Source organism: Lutra lutra, chromosome 2 (assembly GCF_902655055.1).
Source record: "Lutra lutra chromosome 2, mLutLut1.2, whole genome shotgun sequence".
NCBI lineage: Eukaryota > Metazoa > Chordata > Mammalia > Carnivora > Mustelidae > Lutra > Lutra lutra.
In genome coordinates this window covers 31,465,889-31,491,031 of record NC_062279.1, presented here as the reverse complement: position 1 = coordinate 31,491,031, position 25,143 = coordinate 31,465,889, and positions in this window count along the sequence as shown.

The window sequence follows — 25,143 nt, the reverse complement described above, 5'->3', positions numbered from 1 at the left end:
TCTCTATCGTGTCGGAAGGGGCTCAGGGACATGAATACCTTCCCCCCAACAACATCCTCCAATTCAAGTTCTGAATTAATTTTCTGAATTTGGTACTGTGGAATATTCAGGATATTTTAGGACAGGAATCTCATGCACTATAATGGAATTTACTGACAGAGCTCGGTGTTTCCAAGTTACCTCTTTGCCCTGTGGTTCCTGGGGAATTTTTCTAGAGAGGTAAACAGGACTTGATAACAAAACCACTCCTGCCCTTTCACACCCCAAGGTTTTAACTAACATATAATAAAACTGGTCTTTTAAAAGTATACAGTTCAGGTCATTAGTATATTTGTAGGGGCCTACTTAGCCAGAGCGACTCCATTTTGTTGTTTGTGCAGTAAAACTTAAACTGACCCTGCCCTCCTCTTCCCCCACTTCCCCGCCGGGGAACTTACTTAGAAGCAAGTCTGGGAAACCAGTAAAATATGGTCGACCAGTCCCTGATAACAGAGCCCAGAATACAAGGACGAGTTAGGCAAGGTGGAGACACCCAATCAGTAAAGCACACATACTATCTCCCTAACTACCAAAGAATGTGGGGGCCCCACCTTTTGGGCACCAAACTTGGGCGCCAATTCTGACCAAGGTGATAGGCTAGTTCAAAAAGCTACTATAGGGTGAATTGTAATTCAATTGGCCATCCGTGTGTCACCTAGCATGACTGTGCAGCTTTCTCTGTGTGTTACAATCTCATTGGCCACCTGTGTGTGGCCAGGCTCAACCACATGGCCTTTGCTCTATAAAAGTTAGTCTGTAAGGCTGGGAGGGGTCGCCCTCTCCATAAGAGATGGTCCCGACAGGTCAGTCTGATTCTCGATGCTGGCGCGAAATAAAGCTTTGCTTGAACTTCGCTTTGTATCAGTCTCACTCCTTTGATAACAGACCCCAACAATATTCACAGAGTCAGCAACCATCACCACCATTTAATTTTAGAGCATTTTTATCACCTCACAAAGAAAGCCCATACTCACCACGGCTACTCTCCACCCCTCCCTCCCTCCAGTCCCCAGCAACCATTAACCTACTCTCTGTCTCTTTGCACTTACCTAGTCTGGACATTCCATATAAACAGAATCATACAATATGGGGCCATAACGTTGTCAGAGTTCCTCCATGGTACAGCATATATTCCCTTTTATCGACAATATTCCATGTTATAGATATACCAGATAGTATTTACCCATTCCTTTGACAGACATTTGGGTTGTTTCCAATTTTTGGCTATGATGAATAATGTGCTAGGAACAGTTGGGTGAAAGTTTCTGTGTGGTCATGTGTTTTCATTTGCCTTTGACATATACCTCCAAGTAGAATTGCTGGTTCCTATTATAACTCTGTGTTTAACATTTTGAGGGACTGGCAACCCCTTTTCCAAAGTGGCTGCACCATCATACACCCTCCCAGCAGTGGGTAAGTGTTCCAAATTCTGCACACCTTCACCAACCCGTTACTATTTGTCATCTTTATTCTAGCCATGCCCCTGGGTGTGAGGTGGTATCCCACTGTAGGTTTGATTCACATTTCTCTAATGACTAATGATGTTGAGCATCTTTTTAAGTGCTTATTGGCCATCTGTATACGTTCTTTGGAGAAATGTCTATTCAAATCCTTTGCTTATTTTTTTTTTTCATTGAAGTATAGTAGACACGCAATGCTACATTAGTTTCAGGGGTACAACACAGTGATTGGACAACTCTACATACCTAACACTATACTCACCACGAGTACAATCACCATCCGTAACATACAATGTGATTACAATACCATTGGCGATATTCGTTATGCTGCGCCTTTTACTCCCATGATGCATTCATCCCAAAACTGGAGGCCTGTATCTCCCACTCCCTTTCACCCATTTTGCCTACCCCCACCCCTCCCCTGTAGCAAACGTTAGTTTGCTCTATTTATGGATTTGTTTCTGCGTTTTTTAGTTTTAGTTTTTTGTTTTTGTTTTTAGATTAAAATAGGAGTAAAATCATATGGTATTTGTCTTTCTCTGATTTATTTCACTTAGTGTTATACCCTCTAGGTCCAACTATGTTCTCACAAATGGCAAGGTCTCATTCTTTTTCATGGCTGAGAAATATTACATATATATGTGTAATATATAAAATGTGTTCTATATGTTCTAAAAATGTGTGTATACACACACACACGCACACACACGTATTCTTTATCCCTTCATCTATTGATTAACCCTTAGATTGTTTCCATATCTTGGCCTGTAAATAGAGTTACAAAAAACATAAGGATACATGTATCTTTTCAGATGAGTGTTTTCATTTTCTTTAGGTAAATACTAAGTAGTGGAATTACTAAAGTATATGTTATTTCTATTTTTAATTTTTTCATTAATCTCCATACTGTTTTCCTCCTTTGCCCATTTTTTAATTGGGTTATTTGATTTTTATTGTTGAGTATTAAGAACTCTCTATATATTCTAGAAACAAATTCCTCATCAGCTATTTGATTTGCAAATATTTTCTCCCATTCTGCAAGCTGATTTCATTTGTAGCACAAACGTTTTTAATTTTGATAAAGATCAATTTATCTGTTTTCATTGTTGTTGCTTGTGCTTTGGGTTCCATATCTGAGAAACCATTGCCTAGGCCGAAGTTACAAAGATTTCCTACTATATTTTCATCTAAGAGTTTTATAGTTTTAGATTCCTTTGGAGTTACTTTTTATATATGGTGTGAGGTTGGGGCCAGGATCTTAACGATTAATATATAAATTATTTTCCTTCCTCCCTTCCCTGTGGCCCCAACACACACACACACACACACACACACAAACACACACACACACACACACACATTCCCCCCTTTCTCTTCAACCTTCCCTGAAGGCAACATCCCTCAGTTAAAATCCCAGCTCCAATTCTTCAAAACAAGAGCATTCTGGACCTCAGTTTCCTCAACTATAAGATGAGAATAAACAAGGGCATCTGGGTGGCTCAGTTGGTTAAGTGACCAACTCTTGGTTTGGCTCAGGTCATGATCTCAGGCAGGTGAGATCAAGTCCCATGTCAGGCTCATAACGTGCTTGCAGAGTCTGCTTGTCCCTCTGCCTCAACCTCTGCCCCTCCTGCATTTGTTCTCTCTCTCCCTCTCTCTCAAATAAATAAATAAAATATTTAAAAATAATTTAATGCAAATAAACATATTCATCGTGTAGGATTGCTAGAAGATAAGTGCAAAGGCCCTTTCTATAGTTTCCACTGAAAACTTCACTGTAGTTCCTCCTAAGAGAAATTTTGAAAGACTATTGTTCTAAGCCAGCAGTTATCAAACATGACTGTACATCCCATTCAGCTGGCAAGCTTGTTAGTACACAGATTGCTGATCTCTACCTACTAATTTCTTGCTCAGAAGATCTGGGGTGGGGCTTGAAAATTGGCATTTATAATAAGGTCCCAGGTGATGCTGATGCTATAGGTCCAGGGACCACAGGAACCCCAGAAAATCATTAGGAATATAAAATAAACATGTGGTAGTGAAGAGACCACTTCAGAGCAGGAGGAAAGCAGATGCCCAAGTCTGGAAGGACTTTACTAAAAGTCACCATGTGAATTTGAATCATAAGTTTTATGTCTGTTGTGATGAAGGGCACCAGGAGGTAAACTAAGAAAATCATATTTTACATATCCCCAGATAATATATGTAATGTAATAAATCTTGATCTTGTCTAAGTAGCAGTATAGTTCTATTGAAATTATTCTCTAAATATTAAAGGCTGAATTGGAAAACTTGACCCAAACCAAGCCCATTTCATCCCTGCCTCTTCCTTTTGGATAGAGACCTGACCCTGGTGAGAGTCTGCACATTGTTGAGCCCAGTGCTGATTACCCACACCTTAATGTAACTACCCAACCCAGGGTCTCCCTCTCCCTTAGTTGGTCTAACCTGTACTGGCCTAAATCTCCTCTTTGAAATTTCAGCTCACCTCAAATTCACTGCCATTGCTCCTACTTCTGACTCACCAGCCTTGGTGTTTATTCTTGTTTTCCTTGGTGGCTGAAACATTTCCATTTCCTGTGGATCTGGACTTGCCTCATCCTTCTAGCTCCAAGCATCCAAAACCTCTTCAGTGTAGAACCCTTTTGATTGTAATAGTAAGATGTTCATGGTATGTTAAAAAAAAAAAAAAAAAAAAAAACAGATTGCCTAATCTTATGTGTGACATGATGCTGTATTATAAAAATAAGTATATGTGGGGTGCCTGGGTAGCTAAGCGTCAGACGCTTGATTTTAGCTTACATCGTGATCTCAAGGTCGTGAGATCGAGCACCACATCAGGCCCCATGCTGGGTGTGGACTCTGTTTAAGATTCTCTTTCTGCCTCTCCCCCTGCTTCCCACCTTCTCTCTCCCTCTCAAATAAATAAATAAATAAACATATATATACATAGAGATATAGGTCTAAAAAAATTACACATCAAATATTCAGGGTAGGGGTGCCTGGGTGGCTCAGTGGGTTAAGCCACTGCCTTCGGCTCAGGTCATGATCTCAGGGTCCTGGGATCGAGCCCCGCATTGGGCTCTCTGCTCAGCAGGCAGCCTGCTTCCTCCTCTCTCTCTGCCTGCCTCTCTGCCTGCTTGTGGTCTCTCTCTGTCAAATAAATAAAATCTTTAAAAAAAAAAATATTCAGGGTATTATCACTTAGGATGATTTTATATTTAGGGGTGTTTTTGCATTTTCTTTTTTTTAGTAGTATAATTAAGATAAATAAATACCTTAATGAGTACCTAAATTTCAACACAACTGACAATCCAGACGAAATGGCAAAGGACTTTAATAATTCACTGAAAACACAAGTAGCCCTTAAATGTATGGAAATATGCTCATTTCAGTCATCCTAAGAAAGCAGCAAAAAAAAGAAAAAAAATTTTTTTACAACATACCCTAATAGTAAAAGTTTTGGGAAAACATAAATTTCAATACCATGCTAGAGGGAATATAAATTTGTTCAACCACTGTGGAGGGCAACTGGCAAGAGCCATCAAAATAACAAATGCATTTATCCTTTGACGCAGCAACTTCATTTTCGGCAATTACTCCTAGATACGTTTGCATATGTACTGAATGGTTTGTGTACAAATTTTTTCCAGAATTGTCTACAACAACAAGTTGGAATAACCTAGGGGTCCTGCAATGGGGGGCTGTTTAAGTAATTTGTGGCGCATTTGTATAATAGAATACTATGCAGTATAATGTAGAATGAAGAAGATTTCTTCTTCCAAAAGACTTCCAAAATAATTGTTTTGAGACAAAAACACGGTCCAAAAGTCTATATACGGTATGCTACCTGTTGCCCAAAATGTCACATGTCAGGGGGATAAAAATAGATGTTTATATTTGCAGAAGATGAAAACTAGGTAACAGGGGCATTAATGGAATAGAGGTTGTTCAACATGCACTCTCTCTCTCTACATATATATGTAGAGAGGGAAAGAGATATCTATATATATCTATATATGTAGATATATATATATATAGGGAGAGAGAGAGAAAGAGAAAAAAAAGAATTAGCTCACTTGACTATGCAGGCTAAGTCCCATGGTCTGCCATCAGGAAGCTGGAGACCCAGGAAAGTCTGTGGTATAAATTCCAGTCAGAAACCAAAGACCCAAGAACCAGGAGCACAGATGGTATAAATCTCAGTCCATGGGCAGAAACCAATGTCTCAGATCATACAGTCAAGCAGAGTGAACACTCCCTTCCTCCCTTTTTGTTCTAGTCAGACCTTCAGTGGGTTGAACACTTACCCACACTGAGGAGGGCAATCTACTTTACTGATTCAAAGGCTAATCTCATCCAAAAGACCCTCACATATACACCCAGAAAATATGTTTCATCTGGGCTCTCCATGTCCCAGTCAAGAAACCATCACCACTGCTGTCTTGTACACATCATTTTCTGTCTCAATTCTTATGTTCTGAAAAGAAAAAGAAAACTTCATGGTTTTTAGTGGGGGATAGAGGAGAATATATGTTTAATAAAGCTGATAGTATATGTAAAATTCTTGAACTTATTTAAAGTAAAAACATTAGATAACATGACAGTAATGTTATTCCAGACCACCCTGATTCTGACATCCTCTGAATTGGTTTTATTTTTTTCTTTCTGAACTGGTTTTAAAAGGCTACACTTACTTAAAACAATAATGTTGAGTTTTAAAAAATCAATCGACAAAAAAAAAATCAGGTTACAAATAATATTATAATATAATCATATCTCTAGCTTTAAAGATAAATAGGTATTTTTCTGTGAATAGAGAAAGAGACTGTAAGAATACAAAATAACCAAATTACTACAATTTGAACAATTCCTGTCTCTGGATAGGGTGACTGTGGGAGACACTTACTGTTTCCTCTTTGTTTGTCTACATTTTCTAAATTACATATAAAGAGCATGTTTTAAAGAAAATAAAAGATTTTTTTTAAATAGAATGTTTCAACTCCTCAATTATTTCAGGGTTTTTAAAATCTGTACCTGTATTTGTTGTCAACCTTCAGATCTTACCAAATGCAAAGACCCACAAATATTTTTAATGAATCATTTCTCATAAAATAAGATGTTCTCAGCAAGTTAGTCAATTAGATATCCCTCAAATACATGGGACAAACCAAGAAAGAAGATGTCTTCTGGTCCAAGCACTACTAACTCTAACCCAGGAGAAGGATGAAGGGAAGCAGGAGGCAGGAGACTGGGAGGGAGCTAGACCAGGGCTGGCTCCAGGAGAGCAAAGTCTGATGGCGGGGGGAGGGTGTGTTATTGAAAAATGCATTACAAAATTTAGAATTTGAAAGCTCTTAAAAATAGGACTTAAACTCAATGTCTGTGAAAATGATGATTACAGAACAGAATGTGGATGTTTATAAACATTGACAGTAAAAAAAAATAGTAGTTGTATCTGGGCAGGGGAGGAAAGGGAGAGCTGTTGGGGGTGCTAATTTTCCCATCATTCTATTTGTCAATACTGTCAAAACTGGAAGCACAGAGCTAAAAAACACACACAAGGAATTCCATTTCTTAGTTTTTTCCTAGTCTTTTCTCATAACCTTAAAAAGATTTTTTAAAAACTAAAAACTCTGGAGGTAGAGAAACATTGATGTGAATTCAGCACTTCCTATAAATCCACTTGTTTTTTTTCTGTTGACTTGATATAAAACTAAAGTTAACACATTATGCCAAAAGCAACTTATTGATCTGATTCTATTTGATGATCTTATTTCTTTCTCTCCATCTGCACATACAGTGCATATGAACAGAAAGATGAATTTAATGTTACTATTAGAAATGTCTAGGTAGTGCAATTGTGGTGCAGGAACTTTCATTCTCTTCTACACCTCTATAATTTTGCAGAAAATCTTCATCAAAAGTACAAAGTGTAGATATTCTCAACTGATTTGATTCTTTCATCGTGGGTCAACTTAACTTAGAGCACTTGATATATAGTGTTGTTCAGCTAGGGAGAAGAGAAGTCTTGAGTCATGGCACCCTCTAACTGAAGAATCTTTATAGCAGGGAATTTGAGGTATTAAGCCTTCTTCCTAGCATGTTGCCTATTGGCTGATAAGTGCAGAGTGACCCATTTCCCAAAAGATACAGAGTTCTCATGGGACGCCTGGGTGGCTCAGTCAATTAAGCAGCTGCCTTTGGCTCAGGTCATGATCCCAGGGTCCTGGGATTGGGTCCCCCATTGGGCTCCTGCTCAGCAGAGAGCCTGCTTCTCCCTCTGCCTGCTCTGCCTTCCATTCCCCCTGCTTGTGCTTGCTCTCTCTGATAAATAAATAAATAAAACCTTAAAAAAAAAAAAGAATTCCTGTTCTTAAGCTAACAACAAAGACGATTATCTTCTTTCTAAAATCTCTGGAGGAGAGACACTTTCCTTCAGTTTCTTGACAAAGATTGGCCAAATTTCTAAATTCTGGAAATCAGGGATTTTGATTAGATGAGAATTTTCTCTACATCAGCAATTTCATCATCTTTGCAAAAGCTTTCTTTTCCATATATCCAAACACCCAACACAGTAAGTAGCATCGACCAGTGAAGGAATATTCAGCAAGCTCACTTTCTAACTTGTCAATCTGGAGGAGGCTTCAAGAACAAATCTGGTATGTGCCCGTTAACCTCAAATCTACCCAGTACATATCAGGTGTTGGAATTCCAAAACAGGAACCAAAACAATGCATTCCTCAAAGTGTTTGCCTGAAAACCATTCATCTAAGTCACTGACTTAAGTATTGCTACTTAAATTTCTTAAATGTTCAACATTCCCATGTAAAATCAAGAGCCTCTCTGTCTCTAATCTCCTAGGATAGCATATAGAAGAATATTGAGTATGAGTTGAAAAATTCTGCGAATAGCTTATGTGTTTGATAAAGGCAAGGGTCTGAAAAACTAATCATTAAATAGCATGGAATCATCACGATGGAAATAGCTCTAGGTTTAGAAGTCACGTAGCCCTGGGTTCTAATTTTTCCCTCTGCTGAGAACTCCTCTGTTGGCCAAATGGCTTCATTTTTTTTTTTTTCTGAGTCTGTATTTTCACATTTATATAAATAACCCCTTAATGTGCCTTCTAACTCTGACTTATAAATTCTGATCCATGGAAACCAGGCCAGTAAAGCACAAGAAGCCATTTCCAGTAGGAAAGCAGCCTGTCCTCATGCTGTCCCTGGGACAGTGGGTCCAGGGAGAGACCAAGTCAGTGCCATCATTGCATGGTGGGCTTGTCAAAGAAGAACAGCAGGGCACTGAGTGCTTTTCACAGTCACAAACGCCACAGCAGGAAACGACACAGACTGCGAAGCACATTGATGAAGAGCCCAGGTTAATACTTATGTGGTTCACATTAGCACTCAGAACAGTTTCCTATAAAACAGTCATCTCAGAGATGGAAGACTGCCCTGTATTTATTCATCTGAAAAGGACTCTGTCTTCTTCAGACTAGGTAATAGAATCGTTCTGCATCTGTACCCCTGCCCCCAGTGCTCTCTGATGGAGGTGAGGGAGGGGAAGCCTGGGCTGAACTCAAGTTTCAGTGAAATCTAGAACAACAGGGACGCCTGGGTGGCTCAGTCAGTTAAGCATCTGCCTTCGGCTCAGGTCATGATCCCAGGTGCTAGGAGTCCCGAATCAAGCTTCTTGCTCAGCAGGAAGCCTGCTTTTCCCTCTGCCTACTCCTCCCCCTCTTTGTGCTCTCTCTCTCTCTCTGACAAATAAATAAAATATATTTTAAAAATCTAAAACAATGGGAGCAACTTTTTTTAACTTGTTTAGTTGAAAGAATGGACAAATTTTAAGTAAGCATTTTACCACCCTCTATCCACTATACCCATATGTTCCTTACCCTTCCCATAAACCCACACACACAGTTACGGGGTTTATACACACTCCAACATAACCGGGTAAAGGAAACCTTATTTTGAATGGAGTCAGGAAACCAGAAAGGGGAGCTCTCACACACTATCATTCTGTGTCAGTTGCAGACCCAATGGGAAGAGTCCGACCTTGCCTCCTTGCCCAGCAATACAAAAATACCACTACTCAACCAATGAGAAACCATCATCAACCAGAGCTCTTGCTGTGCTCCAATGGATCTCCCTTCAAAGCAGCCCATCTTAACTTCCTCTTTCTTTTTTTTTTTTAAGATTTTATATATTTATTTGACAGAGAAAGAGCAATCACAAGTGGGCAGAGAGGCAGGCAAGAGGGGGTGGGGGAAGCAGGCTCCCTGCTGAGCAGGGAGCCCAATGCGGGACTCAATCCCAGGACCCTGAGATCATGACCTGAAGCCGAAGGGAGAGGCTTAACGCACTGAGCCACCCACGCGCCCCTCCTTTTTTCTATAAAGTAACAATCCTCACCTTTGATCTCCAGACTAACTCTAGTTTGCCATAGCTTGCATGTCTTTAACTGCAATTCCTCTGCTATATTCCCCAATACACCCATGTTGCTGACAAAGTAACTGTCTGTTAGACTCTTAAGGCAGACAACCCATATAACACCTCTCATCTGAATCTCTTAAAGATGCATATTTACTTTCTCAAAAAAAAAATTATGCATCAGATTCCAATGTACATCCCCAGAAAAATCCATTTGACTTTAAGATGACCAATGTTCCCTCCATCTGCTGTTGTCATCAAATCAACAAAAGAATAGAGAGTAGACATGGAAATATTAGAATAAAAGGACCCAGACTAGCCAATTAACCATGGTTACTCTGCTCACCAGAATCTCCAACAGAGAAACACATGTAGAAATTCGTTAGCCAATGACAAAGAGCTTATGCATGCACCATCAACAGAATTCTAGCACTCAACTGCCCAATGCATATCCAGAATAGGTCGTGAATGAGCTCCACTAGTTGAAAATTATCAGAAAGAAAATTGCATTTTTATTCCTATCTTAAAACGTATGACTTTCTGAGTTCAAAGTATCTGTAGTCTATATGAGATCTATTTTCAAAACTCCAAAGGTAAAATAGATCAGCGTCAAAGAAGTGAGAGTGATTATATGAAACTTCACATGAGCCTGAGGCACTCCTTCTTTCCTCGTTTGTTTATTATTTATTTACACCTGGCCTCATTCTGAAAAAGAATTCAATACTGAATGGGAAAAATCATACAGAACCAGCCAACCTTGTGTCACATGGTACTATCCCCTTGCCGTTGGTTCTTTAGGTTGACCTTAATGAGCATGGTAGACACCCTCAATAGACAGGAAACCATACAGACCTAGGGGTCTCCTCCTGTTTGCTCCAACCTCTTCTTTGGTGTCTTAGATCTATAAGATCTAACAGACTCCCTCTGGTCCTAGGATTTGGTGTTTGTCCCTGATCTTCACAGCATTCAGAACCTGACTTCTTCCATCTCATGATCCTTCAGCTAGAAAGTTCCACCTACCTCCAAATCCACAGGAGCCAATATCTAACAAAGCCTTTTGGCTTCTGCTTCTTTTGACCCAACTCTACTCAAGCAGAGAAAAGAATATTGAGGACAAACCTAGATGTGTTGGACTCATCTCTGAAATTCAGCCTCTCTCTCTCTCTCTCTCTCTGACTTTGACCCTGACCCAGTCTTCTGCTTCCTTAGCTGCAAAATGAAGGTGATATTTTCTACTCTGCCTATACCCAAGTTTGTTATATTAATCAAATCCATTGAAATGATGAAAGTGAATTTGCTTTAAGACTTCGAAAGACATAATACACGTAAGTAAATAAAATAATCCCAAAGCTTCAACTTTATTTTAGTTAATTTTAAATTTGTAACACTGCAAAACAGAAAAAAATATTTTCTGCTGGGAAAAAAACCAGAGTTTCAATCTTTGTTCTGTTACTAATTTGCTGTGTCATTTTAGAAAGTTCCTTGACCTCTCTGAACCTCAATGTCATCATCTGTACTCATACTCAGCGCTCTTTTCTTTGCGATTAACAGAAGCCATCTTTGATTGCTGGAAAGTGAAAGAACACTAGGCTATTTTACACAACCCAAGGACAGGAAGTGCAAACAGGCCTTGCGAGCAACGAGGACCAAGAAACATGAAGTCCTCAGGAATCCAGGCTTTTTGTCACTTCTCTTCATTTTCACCTCATGTCTTGTGCGTTATCATGACTGTAATGAGGTTTCTAGAATTCAAAGTTCTTACCTCAGAATTTAGTGACATGGTGTAGAATTGATCTCCAGAATTTTGTCATCATTTTGTAATCAATTTTGTAATCTAACTGTACACTATCTCTCAATACCATTATGGATCCCAAATACTGTTATTCTTTTAAAAAGTGGTCATTCTCACAAATGAAAACTGGTATTTCCATCTGATTTCCATTCCTCTTATTACTGATAAGACTGAGAATTGTCATGTTTGTCTGCCTTTCCTTTTTTTTTAATTTTTAATTTTTTGAGATATAATTGGCATACAAAATTCTCTTAGTTTCAGGTGTACAACGTAATGATTCAGTATTTGTATATATTGTGAAATGATCACCACAACAAAACTAGTTAACATCCACCACCACACTTAGTTTCAAATACATTTTTTCTTTTAATGAGCACTTTTAAGCTCTATTCTCTCAGCAACTTTCAAATATACGGCTAGTATTATTAGCTATAGTTAACATGCTGTCCAAACTGGCTTTCCCAACATTTCCATGCATACGGCATAAAATGACTGTCACCACTCTAACCGGCACCAAGTGTGTCAGTCTCAGGAAAGAAGAGCTCATGGGCCCAGTTTGGGTCTAGGATCTACCCGGGGTCCATTCAACTACTGTGGGGAGAAAGGCATCAGAGTAAAACATGGCGGTGGGGCCTGCCACTATGAGAAGTGATTTTCAGAGCTGAAGGCCATGGGTTCAAGGAAGACTAGAAACATATTGGGGATGGACTGAAGCCTTTGTTGTGACTACAGAGTCGCCCAGATCCTCCCTCCACCCAAGGTCTGGGTTCATTTTCCCACAGACATTAAACCCAGGAACTCTCCCCAGTACATTTCTCACATGCCAGGCCTGCTTCCTGGAGAATCCCCCTGTACCAGCTGCATACTACGTCTGCAACAGAGAGATACAATGGGTAGGGTGGTGATGGCTGTCATAGGACGAGTGTAGAAGACACTTCGTTTCCTTTGTCCGCTTTTCCAGAGGGTAATTCACAGCAAAACCTGCCAGTTGACTCTCCAGGATCAGGGTCCTTATTTGTGTGACTCAGATCTGAGGTCAGAAATTAAGACCTATGGGGCACCTGGGTGGCTCAGTCGGTTGAGCGTCTGACTTCAGCTCAGGTCGTCATCTCGGGGTCCTGGAACCGAGCCCTGCATCAGGGTCTCCCTGCTCAGGGAGGGATCTGCTTCTGCCTTCCCCCACCACCCTGCACTGCTCATGCTCTCTCTCTCTCAAATAAATTTAATTTAATTTAATTTTACAAAGAAAGAAAGAAATTAAGACTTAGCCCAGGATCAGCTTCTCCCCATCAGAGAGCAAGTTCCAAGCAGATCAGCAGCTGGACCAAAAATGGGAGCCAGGAGGCATTGCCTGTCAGAAATCTTGGGCCCTGTTCCTCCTCTTCCTCTAATACCACATACACTAGCCCACCAGGCCTCAGGAGCAGACACATTGTTTTTAGGAGATTAATCACCAACAGTACATCCAGTGCCCACCATGTACCAGACCCTCATCTTGGGCAGATGATGAAGTCTGTATTTATAAAAGTATAATCAGCAACACAAGACACAGTTATGACGGATGAGTGTCCGAGACCAAAACAGACCATAAATAAAGGCACAAGGGAAGGACAGTATCACGTCCTCCTGAGAGGATGAAAGAGCGTTTCATGGGAAGATACTATCTAGAGCTTGAAGAATAAAATGGATTCGTGAATTTAGAGTTTCTGAGAGGCAGAGCTGATGGACAGCAGCCCTGAAGCAGGCGCTTAGGCCTGAAGAAAAGGACAGCATCCAGGCTTCCTGATAGTCAACTCCAGGGGTCTTGAATCTCGTGGAGCCCAGTACAGAATTGAGACCTCTGAGTCGTTCAGGCTGCAGCCCAGGACTAAGCATATTTGAGGAAAGGTGAACAGTGTGCAGTGCTGATGATTTAGGTAGTTGAATGACCTTGGACTCAAAGGGCGGGAGGTGAGAGGGAGAGAGACACTAGGGCCTCTAGACCACACTTGTCTCTTCTTTATGGAGGCCTGCATGGCCACCACCAGAATTTGAGTCCAGCAATCTAGAACTGTATTAGGCCACATCATCTGCTTTAAGCCTCTTAGGAAGCAGAGGTAGTGGAGTTGCCCCCGAGACCCTAGAGAGCTCACTCAGAGATCAAAGCCAGAGAAGATTTACTCAGAAGACTAGGCAAATGCTCTGAGCCAGGCACAATGGGCTGGCCACTGAGCCAAGTGAAGGGGCACACTATTCCCATTTGCAGATGCGGAAATCAAGGCACAGAAATGTTATGTGACTTTCCCGTGATCCAGAAGGTCAAACCTGTGCAGTCCACTGCCAAGGCCTATGCTCAAACCTCTCCATTTTACAGCAGGGTAACTTCCCACTTCAAGGTGAGAGTGGTGTGGCCTGATGCCTAGAATGAGGCTTAATATTATGTGCTGCCTTGACATCCGGTGACATTCTTGAATATCCCCTCAGCAAGTCATACTCCCCACTGTGTTCCCATGGATAAAGCCTAGCCATTAAGGTGGGTTATTATATAGCCATTATGGTGCCTTACGGTGGTTACCAGGCATATTCCTGTGTACCCCAGAGTAGCAAGGGTCAGTTCCCTGCCAACCCATAGTATGATTGAAACAAGCCAATCACTTCCTTTGAGGGTCACTTGGCCCTTGACCCCACAAAGCCACCTCCCCCAGAGCCCAGATGTTCACTTGTTTCCCAAGCACAGCCACCGTGGGCACTGCACAGCCCAGGGTTCATAAATTGTTTTTGAGCTCATTGGACCAATGTCCGGTTTCGTGTATTTGGCCGTAACCCTGGGGTGGGTTCCCTCCCTCACAGCAGGGTCAATAGGAGGCAATTAAAAACACGCCAAGCCAAAAGTGAGAGGCAAATGGGCAGTGGCCAGTGAAATCGGCCAGTAAAATGTACAAGAACAAAAGTAAGAACAGAGAAAACCAGATAATGGCCATGCATGATTTATAAGTGTGTGTGTGTATGTGTGTGTGTGTTTGTATTTGTGGGTGGGGGCAAGAGGTGAGTGTAGAAACAGGCACATTCGATCCATCAGCTTGGTGAAGCTGAGATAAAGAAAAACATTCAAGTGAGGCAGGAATGAGTAATTGATGAGCATAACTGTGATTATAAGGCATAATTACAATTAGCTACACAAGAGTGTTAATCATGAAAATAATTACATGTCAGCTTTCCTCCCAAAGAAGAGAGAATGTAATTAAGTGGCCCAAAGGGGGCGAAGAAAACACGCCTCCGGGTGCTAGAGCTATGGGGTGAAGAGCTGATGTTTTAAGGGGAATAGTTTTCTCTGTTTCCAATGAATCAACTCATTTCTTCCATCAAAATACAGGGACCTAGGTAAGAACAAAGCGTGACTTGAAATTGTTCTTCCAGGGGCTCTTGGGTGGCTCAGTGGTTTAAAGCGTCTGTCTTCAGCTCAGGTCATGATCTCAGGGACCCAGGATCGAGCCCCACATCGGGATCTCTGCTCAGCGGGGAACCTGCTTCCCCCTCTTTCTCTGCCTGCCTCTCTGCCTACTTGTGGTTTCTGTCTGTCAAATAAATAAATAAAATCCTTAAAAAAAAAGTTGTTCTTCCAAATAAAGCAAACCTAAACTTAAGGTATGAAGCAGAACAGTGAAGTTTAAAAGCCAGACAACTTCTTTTAAAAGCCAGTCAACTTTTTTTTTAATTTTGCTAGTTACCAACTCCATGAGATTAAACAAACTATTTTCTCTTTCTCCAAGTGTTAGTTTCCTTGATAGCAAAACAATCAACATACATGCTTCTCTGACTTGTGAGGAAGTATAACACGTAAAACTCTTTTGGCCATGCCTTACGCATGGCGGGGTTTCCATAAATGTCTGCTGTTGTTACATAACAGACAAGAAAGTTAGGAGAAAGAAAAAGGCAAGAAAGTTAGGAGCATCTATACTGGAGAGATGCTAGCTGAAGGCATTGCCAAATTCCCAAGCACTGTGAGGCGATTAAGTGACTGACCAGAATACAGGTCTCTCTGGCTGCAAGAAGGAAACAGTTGGTAACTGTTCTAGCAGCTGGGAGGTGAGGAGACTCCAAAGGACCCACCAGAGTAGCGTTAAGAGAGGAAGATTCTAGGTTAAATATCCACCAAGCTTAGAGAGCCTGAAGCCAGCTTCCTAGAGTGCCCATTAAATAATATTCTGCTGCTCCTTTGGTCCTTCCACGTGCCCTCTCGTCTCCAACCTGAAGGGATCAGAAATAACCCACGTAGAAGCAAGAATACAGAGGAGAAATGGACCACGCACCTGTCTTCCTGCCAGAACCTGTCCGGAGCTGGAGACGGTGGGAGAAGTCTTAGCCGAGAGGCAGAATGGACTTATGGTTACGCTGAGGCAGTACCCATTCCACTTTCTGAAACTAGGCTGTTTGGTATTTCAAGTAACGGCTGGATTTTGTACTACTGAAGAGTGAACCAGAAAAGTCAGAGTCATTCTCTGGAGGCAGGAAAACCAGCTCTTGTGAGGTTTAAAGGGATGGGGGCGGGGGTGCTGCTTTATGGTTACTTCCCATGAATCTCCACCATTCACCGTTGAAAAATATCAATCTCCACCAGATACACACAACCCACCCCCCGCCCCTCTGTCCATGCGAGATCATGTTCTAGACTCCATTTCTGGCAGACCACATGATCTCTAGCTTATCCAGCGTTCTCTTGCAAACAACCCGACGGCATCAAGAACTACACAACAGAATTACCAAAGATAACAAAGGCGAAGCACAAGGAAGCGAGGCTCAGGCCATTGGGGGCATTTGTTTAAATCATGGCAGGGCCCTCAGAATGCCCAACAGTGGAGATGGGGTTTAACCTGACAGGGGTCCTGAAGAGTGCCCCTCTTCAGTGGCACACTCCCAGCCTGTCCTGTGGGTGGTGCCTATATTCAAATTCACCCCCCACCCTGTTCCTTGAGCAGCAGCCTTGTGGCGAGGTCAGCGGACCACAAGTCATCAGTCAGTGAGGCAGGCCCTGTCCCCGCCTCTGGCTCCCAGGGGTGAGTGCTATGAATCACAGAAATGTCATCCCCGGGGAGCGAGGGTGGCAAGGTCCTGTAATTTATCTCACATGAAATGAGCTGGATTATTTGAATAGGCTGGAAGAAAGCAGTCCATTAATTCTCAGAGATAGCTCTTGACTCCTGAGAGTTTTATTCTGTGCCCGTGTGACTGACACCCCGCCTCTGTCTCCTTTACTGTACCCTCAAGGCATGCCCGGGGATCCACATGCACTCCACTTCCCTATGGCCTGATGCTAAAACAGGGCATAAGACCATACTTCTTGCAGGGAAAATGAAAGGGACGCTTAACCTATTAGTGTTTCGTGGTTAACCCCCATGTTCCTGCCTTACCACTACCCCCAGCCAACTCCCACCCTCCGATAAAGTTCATTTCATTTGACACCAAAAGCATAATCCACCAAAGGAAAAACTGGCAAACTGAACTTTATTAAAATTAAAAACTTACTCGGGGAGGGGAAAAAACACTTAACTCAGGGGTGGGGGGAGGAGTCTTTAAGGAAGATGACAAGATAAGCTACAGAGTTGGGAAAAAATGTTTGCAAACTATATATCTAACAAAGGCTTTATATCCAAAATATATAAAGAACTCTCAGGGCACCTGGGCTGGTCACTGGGTTAAAGCATCTGCCTTCGGCTCAGGTCATGATCCCAGGGTCCTGGGATGGAGTTCTGCATCCATCTCTCCGCTCAGCGGGGAGCCTGCTTCCCGCCCCCCCTCTCTGCCTGCCTGTCTGCTTACTTGTGATCTCTGTCTGTAAAATAAATAAATAAATAAAATCTTTAAAAAAAAAAAAAAAAGAAAGAAAGAAAGAAAGAACTCTCAAAACTCAACAATAAATAATCCAATAGGAAAATGATCATAGCACATAGACTGAGAAGGACATACAGATGCAAATAAGTACGTGAAAACATGTCCAATATCATTAGCCATTAGGGAAATATAAATTAAAACCATAATAACAGATCTCTAAAAAGCTATCAGAAGTGTTAATGATGGTGAAGGTACAGAAAAATGGGATCACTCATGCATTGCTGGTTGGACTGTAAAATGGCTCAACCACTCTGAAAATAGTTCAGCAATTTCTTATATACTATGCATTTCTGACTCTGTGGCCAAACTCTTAAGCATTTATCCCAGAGAAATGAAAACTTACATCAAAAGAAAAAAATTAGACACGAATGTTCATAGAAGCTTTATTTGGAATAGTCAAAAACTAGAAACAACCAAAATGTTCTTAAACAGGTTCATGGTCAAACAGTGATGTATCTTCATCATGGAAATATTACACAGCAATAAAGGAATGAACTAGTCACATGTGTAACAACCTTAATGGATCTCAAGGGCATTATGATGAGTGAAAAAGATCAATTTCAAAGGGCTAACTACTGTATGATCAAATTTATGTAACAGTCTTAAAATGACAATATTATAGAGAAGAGAGGAGTGATTGTCAGGGGTTAGGGATGATGCCTGGGTGGGTTTTGGGGGTGGCTCTAAGGGTAACACAAGGGATCCTAGGGGTGATGGCGTGATTTCATATCTTGATTATGTTGGTGGTTAAACAAATGTATACGTGTGATAAAACTGCACAGAACTATACATACACACAAATGAGTGTAAGCAAAACTCATCATAGGAGCACCTGGCTGGCTCAGTGGGTTAAAGTCTCTGCCTTCGGCTCAGGTCATGGTCTCAGGATCCTGGGATCAAGCCCCACATCAGGCTCTCCACTCAGCGGGGAGCCTGCTTTCCCCCTCTTTCTCTGCCTGCCTCTCTGCCTACTTGTGATCTCTGTCTGTCAAATAAATAAATAAAATCTTTTAAAAAAGTAAATAAAACGCATCATAATGAAATGTGCATAAGCTTTGCAGACTGCACCAATGTTGATTTCCTGGTTTTGATATTATACTATTATTTTAGCTATGTAAGATGTTACCCCACTGAGCAGGGAGCCCGATGCAGGGCTCAATCCCAGGACCTTGAGATCATGACCTAAGCCGAAGTCAGACGCTTAACTGACTGAGCCACCCAGGCGCCCCAAGATCATTTCATTTCCAATCATATTAAAGACAGTTTCAAAGATAATTCCATTTGGATTTGTTATTTTCAAGTTATAATTTAGATTCAGTTACACAACTTCCTTCCCTAGAAACTAATCTCATTCTGTCTTTGAGCATCCTGGTCTCTTGGGGTAAATTATATGGAGAAGGGCCTTGTAAACCAGAAGGTAAGCATTATTAATATTACTAGTTGCTTCTTCCTTGTGCAGTGTTTGAAGGATGAGCAGCCTCATCCTGTAAGAAGACGCGGAAAGGTTCTCTATGCTGAGTCACAGAGAATGAAATTATAGTTAATATAAATGTAAATTCTGCTTTCTTCCTGAAAGAAGAAAAAAAAGTCTGCCTCTCCCCACTGTGGCAGGCCCAGTGTCAGAGAAGCAGCAAGAATATATAAAAAGGGCTGTTCAAAGGATGCCAGACCTAGAGTTTACATTAACCCCTTCAAACCCCGATCTACCACACTCCAGCTCTGTAATAATGGGCACGTTACTTAACATCTCTGTGCGTTTGTTTCATCATCTTTAAAATAGGAATAAGGACACCTGGGTGGCTCAGTCTGTTGGACGTCTGCCTTCAGCTCAGGTCACGGATGTCTGGGTCCTAGGATCACCACACATCGGGCTCCCTGCTCAGCGGGATGGCTGCTTCTCCCTCTGCCCTTCTCCCCCCATCCCACCACTCATGCACTTTCTCTCCTTTCAAATAAATAAATAAATACATCTTTTAAAAATATATAGGAATAGAGACACCTGGGTGACTCAGTCAGTTAAGCATCTGCCTTCAGCTCAGGTCATGATCTCTGGGTCATGGGATTGAGTCCTGCATCAGAATCCCCTGCTTGGTGGGGAGCCTGCTTCTTCCTCTGCCTGCCTCTCCCCTGTTTGTGCTCTCTCTCTCTCTCTCTGACAGCCCCCTGCTCTATACGTTTGTCATAGGGATTGATGACATATGCTCAGAAAGACATGACCAGGGCCTGAGGCATAGTACATACCCTGTAAATGCTGGTTCAGCAACAGCTAATTAAGCCTCCAACAGCAAAAAAAATTTAAAAATGAAGTAGGAAAATGTGGTCACACCTGATAAATTCCCTCTTCTCATGGACCCTGCCCAAATTCCCCTATTGTGACCTCCCTGATGCCAAGAGTCACCGATGTTCCAGATCTCTGCCTCCTTTTTTCCCTTTTCACAATCTTCCTCTGCAAAGGTCCCATTTCCTCCTACTATAAATGGCCGGTAACTGAAGAAACAGAGCCTTGAGCAGTTGTGTACAGGACCATGAGGGGTGGGGTAACCAAAGAGGGAAACTAAAACATGGTTTCAGGTCTGACTCTCCCAGGTATGGCCAAATGGCCAGGGGCAGGTCACTCTCTCTCCCAGGTTCATTCCCCCACTGGACAATACAATGAGCATGTCTGAGTTCTAATAAATTTTTATTTATAAAGACTAGTTTGATCTGCCTGCTACTGTTTGCTGACGCCTGGTCTCCATCAGCAGTTCCAAGTGATTTCTCCACTAGAAGTTTCTTGTATTAGGCATCATGTTACTTAGAAAATTTTTATGGATAGAACTAGTTCTCCAGCTTTATTATAAATATACTATATAATATATATTACATATTTATGCAATAAGCCCTGATTTTATATATAACATATATTAAGTGTCAATCAGAGCTTTCCAGTGACATACAATATAACCAGTGTTAACTCACCAGGTTAACATTATCTCTAACAAAAATAATAAAACCCAACATTTTAGTTAACTTATTTGACCTTAACGTGGGTAACCGCTGGCATCAGAAAACCCCTCACCAATCTAATAAAACCTTCAAGGCACCCTAGAGGTCTGGAGGTCCCAGTGACCCAGACCTTTTTGTCTGACCTTCTTTAATGTCAGAACACTGACTCACGACTGACGATATGGCTTTGGATGGGTCTCAGCTAATTTCTGGCCCTCGCTTCCTGCCTCACAGAGAGCAGGTGGTTGGTGATCTCCATAACCTTGCTGGCCCTGTCATTTTATGATTCTAAGATCCAAAACTTTCAAATATGTTTGCTGGTTTAGAGGACACCTCCCCCCAGGTGACAGGGTATTATAAATGCCATCAAAACATGGGTCTCGGGCGCCTGGGTGGTTCAGAGGGTTAAGCCGCTGCCTTCGGCTCAGGTCATGATCTCAGAGTCCTGGGATCGAGCCCCACATCGGGCTCTCTGCTCAGCGGGAAGCCTGCTTCCTCCTCTCTCTCTGCCTGCCTCTCTGCCTGCTTGTGATCTCTCTGTCAAATAAATAAATGAAATCTTTAAAAAAAAAAAAAAAAAAAAAAAAAAAAAACAAAACATGGGTCTCCTTCCTAAAGATCCTTGAGGTTAATCATGAAATCTGTGACTATCTACTCTCAGGCTTTAGTCCCCAACAAGCAATAGGATGTTTGGTGGAAAATTGGTTTATATGAATTCTTCCAATTATACCACAAACACCTGTCATGTCCCCTGAGGCTTCAGAGTCAAAGCATTTCCTGAGCCTTCCCCTGAGTGAGCCCAAGTCTGTGATTCACAGAAACCACATTGATTTTCAGGAGGCTGCAGATTCCCTTCTGCCGGAGGGGTGTTCACAGACACATGCTAACTCAAACACAATAAACAAAAATCCCCTCCCATCAAACAAAATTGCCATCCTCTCTCTCCTGCTCTGGCATCTCCCTCCCTGCCATCCTGCTGGGGAAGATTCCCAACGTACGATGGTTTTCCACAGTCAGGAAAAGACAGGGAGGGAGCCCGAGGACAACACGGAAGGCCTGGAGCCGTCCACTCCCTTGTCCCACAAGGAGAGCCCAGTGCGCTGACGGACAGGCAGCATAATGCACCAGCTCTGCACTGCAGTGGCGAACACACAGCAGGGCTCTATTCTTACAATAACTGACCCGTGGCTTTAGGAAAAATGAGGGCTGTGAGCCAAATCCCACCACCCCACATATGTCCCCCAGTCTTCCTATCTGCCAGCTCTAAGAGACGACAAATTCCCTTTCTCATTTTTTTAGTGGCTTTGTCCCTCCTGGTTTGTATGCTTGCCTTTGGAAGCCCCTACCAGAGGTCAGGGAAACAGCTTTGTAAAGAGTCAGAGAATAAATACGTGAGGCTTTGTGGGATATAGGGTGTCCGTCATAATTCCTCAGCTCTGCCACTGTGGAGGGAAGGCAGCCACAGATTATATGAAATGAAGGGGTATGACTGAGTTCCAATATTTACAAAAACAGGTGGCAGGCTGGATCTGGCCCACAAGCTAGTGTGTGGACACCTGCTCTGTGATAATATTTAATGCTGTTATCTCCACACCCCCCTCCCAGAAAAAGCCTATGCAGGATGTACCCTTATCAACCCCACTTGAGAGGCAAAGAATTCAAGGCCCAAAACCATGAATTATGCATCCAAGTCACAGAGCTAGTGAGTGCTGGCACTGGGCTCACAATGAGGCCATCCACCCTCTAAACCCATAACCACAATCCTACAACCATCTCCTGGGGCAATTCTCGTGGCTGCCTGGTCATCCATCCCAAGAGCTTTCCAGGCCTTCCAGGAAGCTCTAGTCATAGGGGTACAGCCATATGTCTCTGTGCAGAACTGTCCCTAAAACTTCTCCCAGCCTCTGGGGGGTGGGGACTGGGGGGGGGGGTTCCATTGATGAGAAGAATAAATTATTGGTTTTCCCTCCGTAACTGGAGCTTCATGGCCAGCGCCCTCACCTTCAGTGACCCAAGTTAGCAAATAACCTAGAAACCGAGAAATCACAACCAGGTGTATCTTGTGGACGCTCAGCCTACAGAGCCCAGACTGGAGTAACCGCTCTTCCATCTCCAGAACTGATTTAAATCATTTGATAGGAATCATTTTATGTCACTGATAGGACCACTTACTTCAAAATCCTTTATATTCATCCATCCTGAGAGAATCAGAAACGGGTTCATTCTTAAAGGTACCATTCTGTGTAATACTCCACTCTGTGGCTGGTTACGTCTGGCACGCTGGCTTTCTCTGGGTATCAATAACCATCAAGACGGCTGTTGAAAGATCTCCCTCTTGAGCTATGCTTTGAAGATCTCTGGCTTGAGGCTGGCTCACAGGGGTTTCTTTTCACTGCTGGCACCACCTCTGGGAATCTTTTAAGTGTACCGTCCGTGTCCAGGAATCCCTCAGATGCATTTTCCTAACATTCCAACATTCTCTCCCCTGGCACGAGCCATACACCAACACTGTGATTTTTTTTTTAATTAGCTCTGTGAAACGTACACTTAAAATCAAATCCTGGAAAGAAACCGGGATTCATGGAAGAAAGGAACCCGGATGTTTCTCTGGAGGTACGGACTAAATCCTGAGTTCCGGCATAAGGACAGACAGGCAACCAAGACCACCTATGGCCAACAGCAGCTGCCTCCATTTCCACAGGTCCTTCTAAGCTACCCTTTGGAAGGTAGTCTTTCCATTCCCAGTTTGCTACTTTCCTCTTGAATGAAAGAGAGCAAAAAGGGCACCGCCTGACCAAGCTCTGACAGAGATGACCAGACCTTGGGAATAAATGTGCCAGGGGTGTGTCCCCAATGGGCTTTCCAAGGCCTTCTCAAGATTCAGAATTAAGATCTCCTGGGGAGTTCTGAGTCCCTATGCCCAGGCTAAATACAACCGTACAACTCGAGTTTAACCCAAGGCCACTGACACTACATACTCTTGAAGGAAGAATCACTTTAAGGCCCGATTCTAGCCTCTACTCCCCCCACAGTCCCTTCTTAGGAAAAACTCCATGGAAGTCTTCACAGACAGTGAGTCAGGAAACATCCCCTCCCTCACATCCCTAAGGGTAGCAAGTAATGCAAAAATACAGAAGACACCAATGGAGATCTTATCCCGAAGATACTGCCCAGTTTCTACAGAGCAGTCTGTTGCAGGAGAGACAGCTGTGTTTTTAGACTAGATAGATGACTGACTGGTAGATAGATAAATGATACATAGATAATCTTTATGAATCACCTGAAGGCAATGTACAAATGTTTTCAGTTCAAACAGTAAGATGGAAAACTATAGCACTAACTCTTAGCTCCCGAGTAAATAGGAAAAAACAAAACAGTGCCTTCTCTCTGTCTTAAGTCACAATTAGAACAAAATGCAACACAACCTGCATCAATTAAATTTCCTCCGTGTACCTGGCACCACGGTAAGAGATGAATGAGCACATACCTGCCGGAAAGAGTTCCCAATCTAGCACAGAAGGAAAAAAAAACATCAACCAATAACTATAAGGCAGACTGAATAAGTGCTATAATAAAGACACAAAAGTGCAGAAAAATAATAGGGTTGTTTGCTTTGTTTTTCAAGGACCACGAATTTTAAAAATGTACTGAGGCATCCGAGAGGGCAGGGGCTAATTGGCAATCTTCAGAGCTTAGCAACAACAAATGAACTGAAAGCAGGATTTCTCATTCCCCAAAATAAAATATACTGAATTATGACCACAGATATCTTCTCAGTACTCCTGGAAATGATCTAAATGTCTCTTCTTCATTTATGACCTGAAAAACTGCAATCATAGGTCAAAGCCTAGAGAAAAAACCAGAATAAAATCTTACCATCTTCTCATCATCATCCTTTGTCTCTACCTCAGCCTCCTTAGGTCATTAAGGGCTTCATTTCTAGGTTTCTGTAGGAGACAGGCTTTTTGCCTTCAGGCCAACCTGAAATGACTCAAGATAATACCTTCTGAAAATACCTAAAAGTGTTTACTTCTTACATCTATTTACTCTTCAGATGCACATGAAATGTTTGCTCCATGCCTCACATGGTACCAGACTCTGAGATCAAGAGTAACACAAGACAGGGAGCCCCAGCCTCCATGAGTTCACAGGGTAACAACGCAGAGAAGGGAGGAGGGAACAAAGGACATTTAAAAGTGATAAGTGGGGGCACCTGGGTGGCTCAGTGGTTAAGCCTCTGCCTTCGGTTCAGTTCATGGTCTTGGGGTCCTGGGATCGAGCCCTGCATCGGGCTCCCTGCTCGGTGGGGAGCCTGCTTCCCCCTCTCTCTCTGCCTGCCTCTCTGCCTACTTGTGATCTCTCTCTCTATCAAATAAATAAATAAAATCTTTTTTTAAAAAATTTAAAAAAATAAAAGTGAACAATGTTCTCATGGTTTTATGTGTCCAAAGTATTGTAATTATATGAGCATCCAAATATGATTACTTCTGTGCAAGGCTAAAGAAAGAAGCCAGAAGACCACTGGATATTTTAGAAAGAATCAAGTAGCCTAGTACTTGAGGTC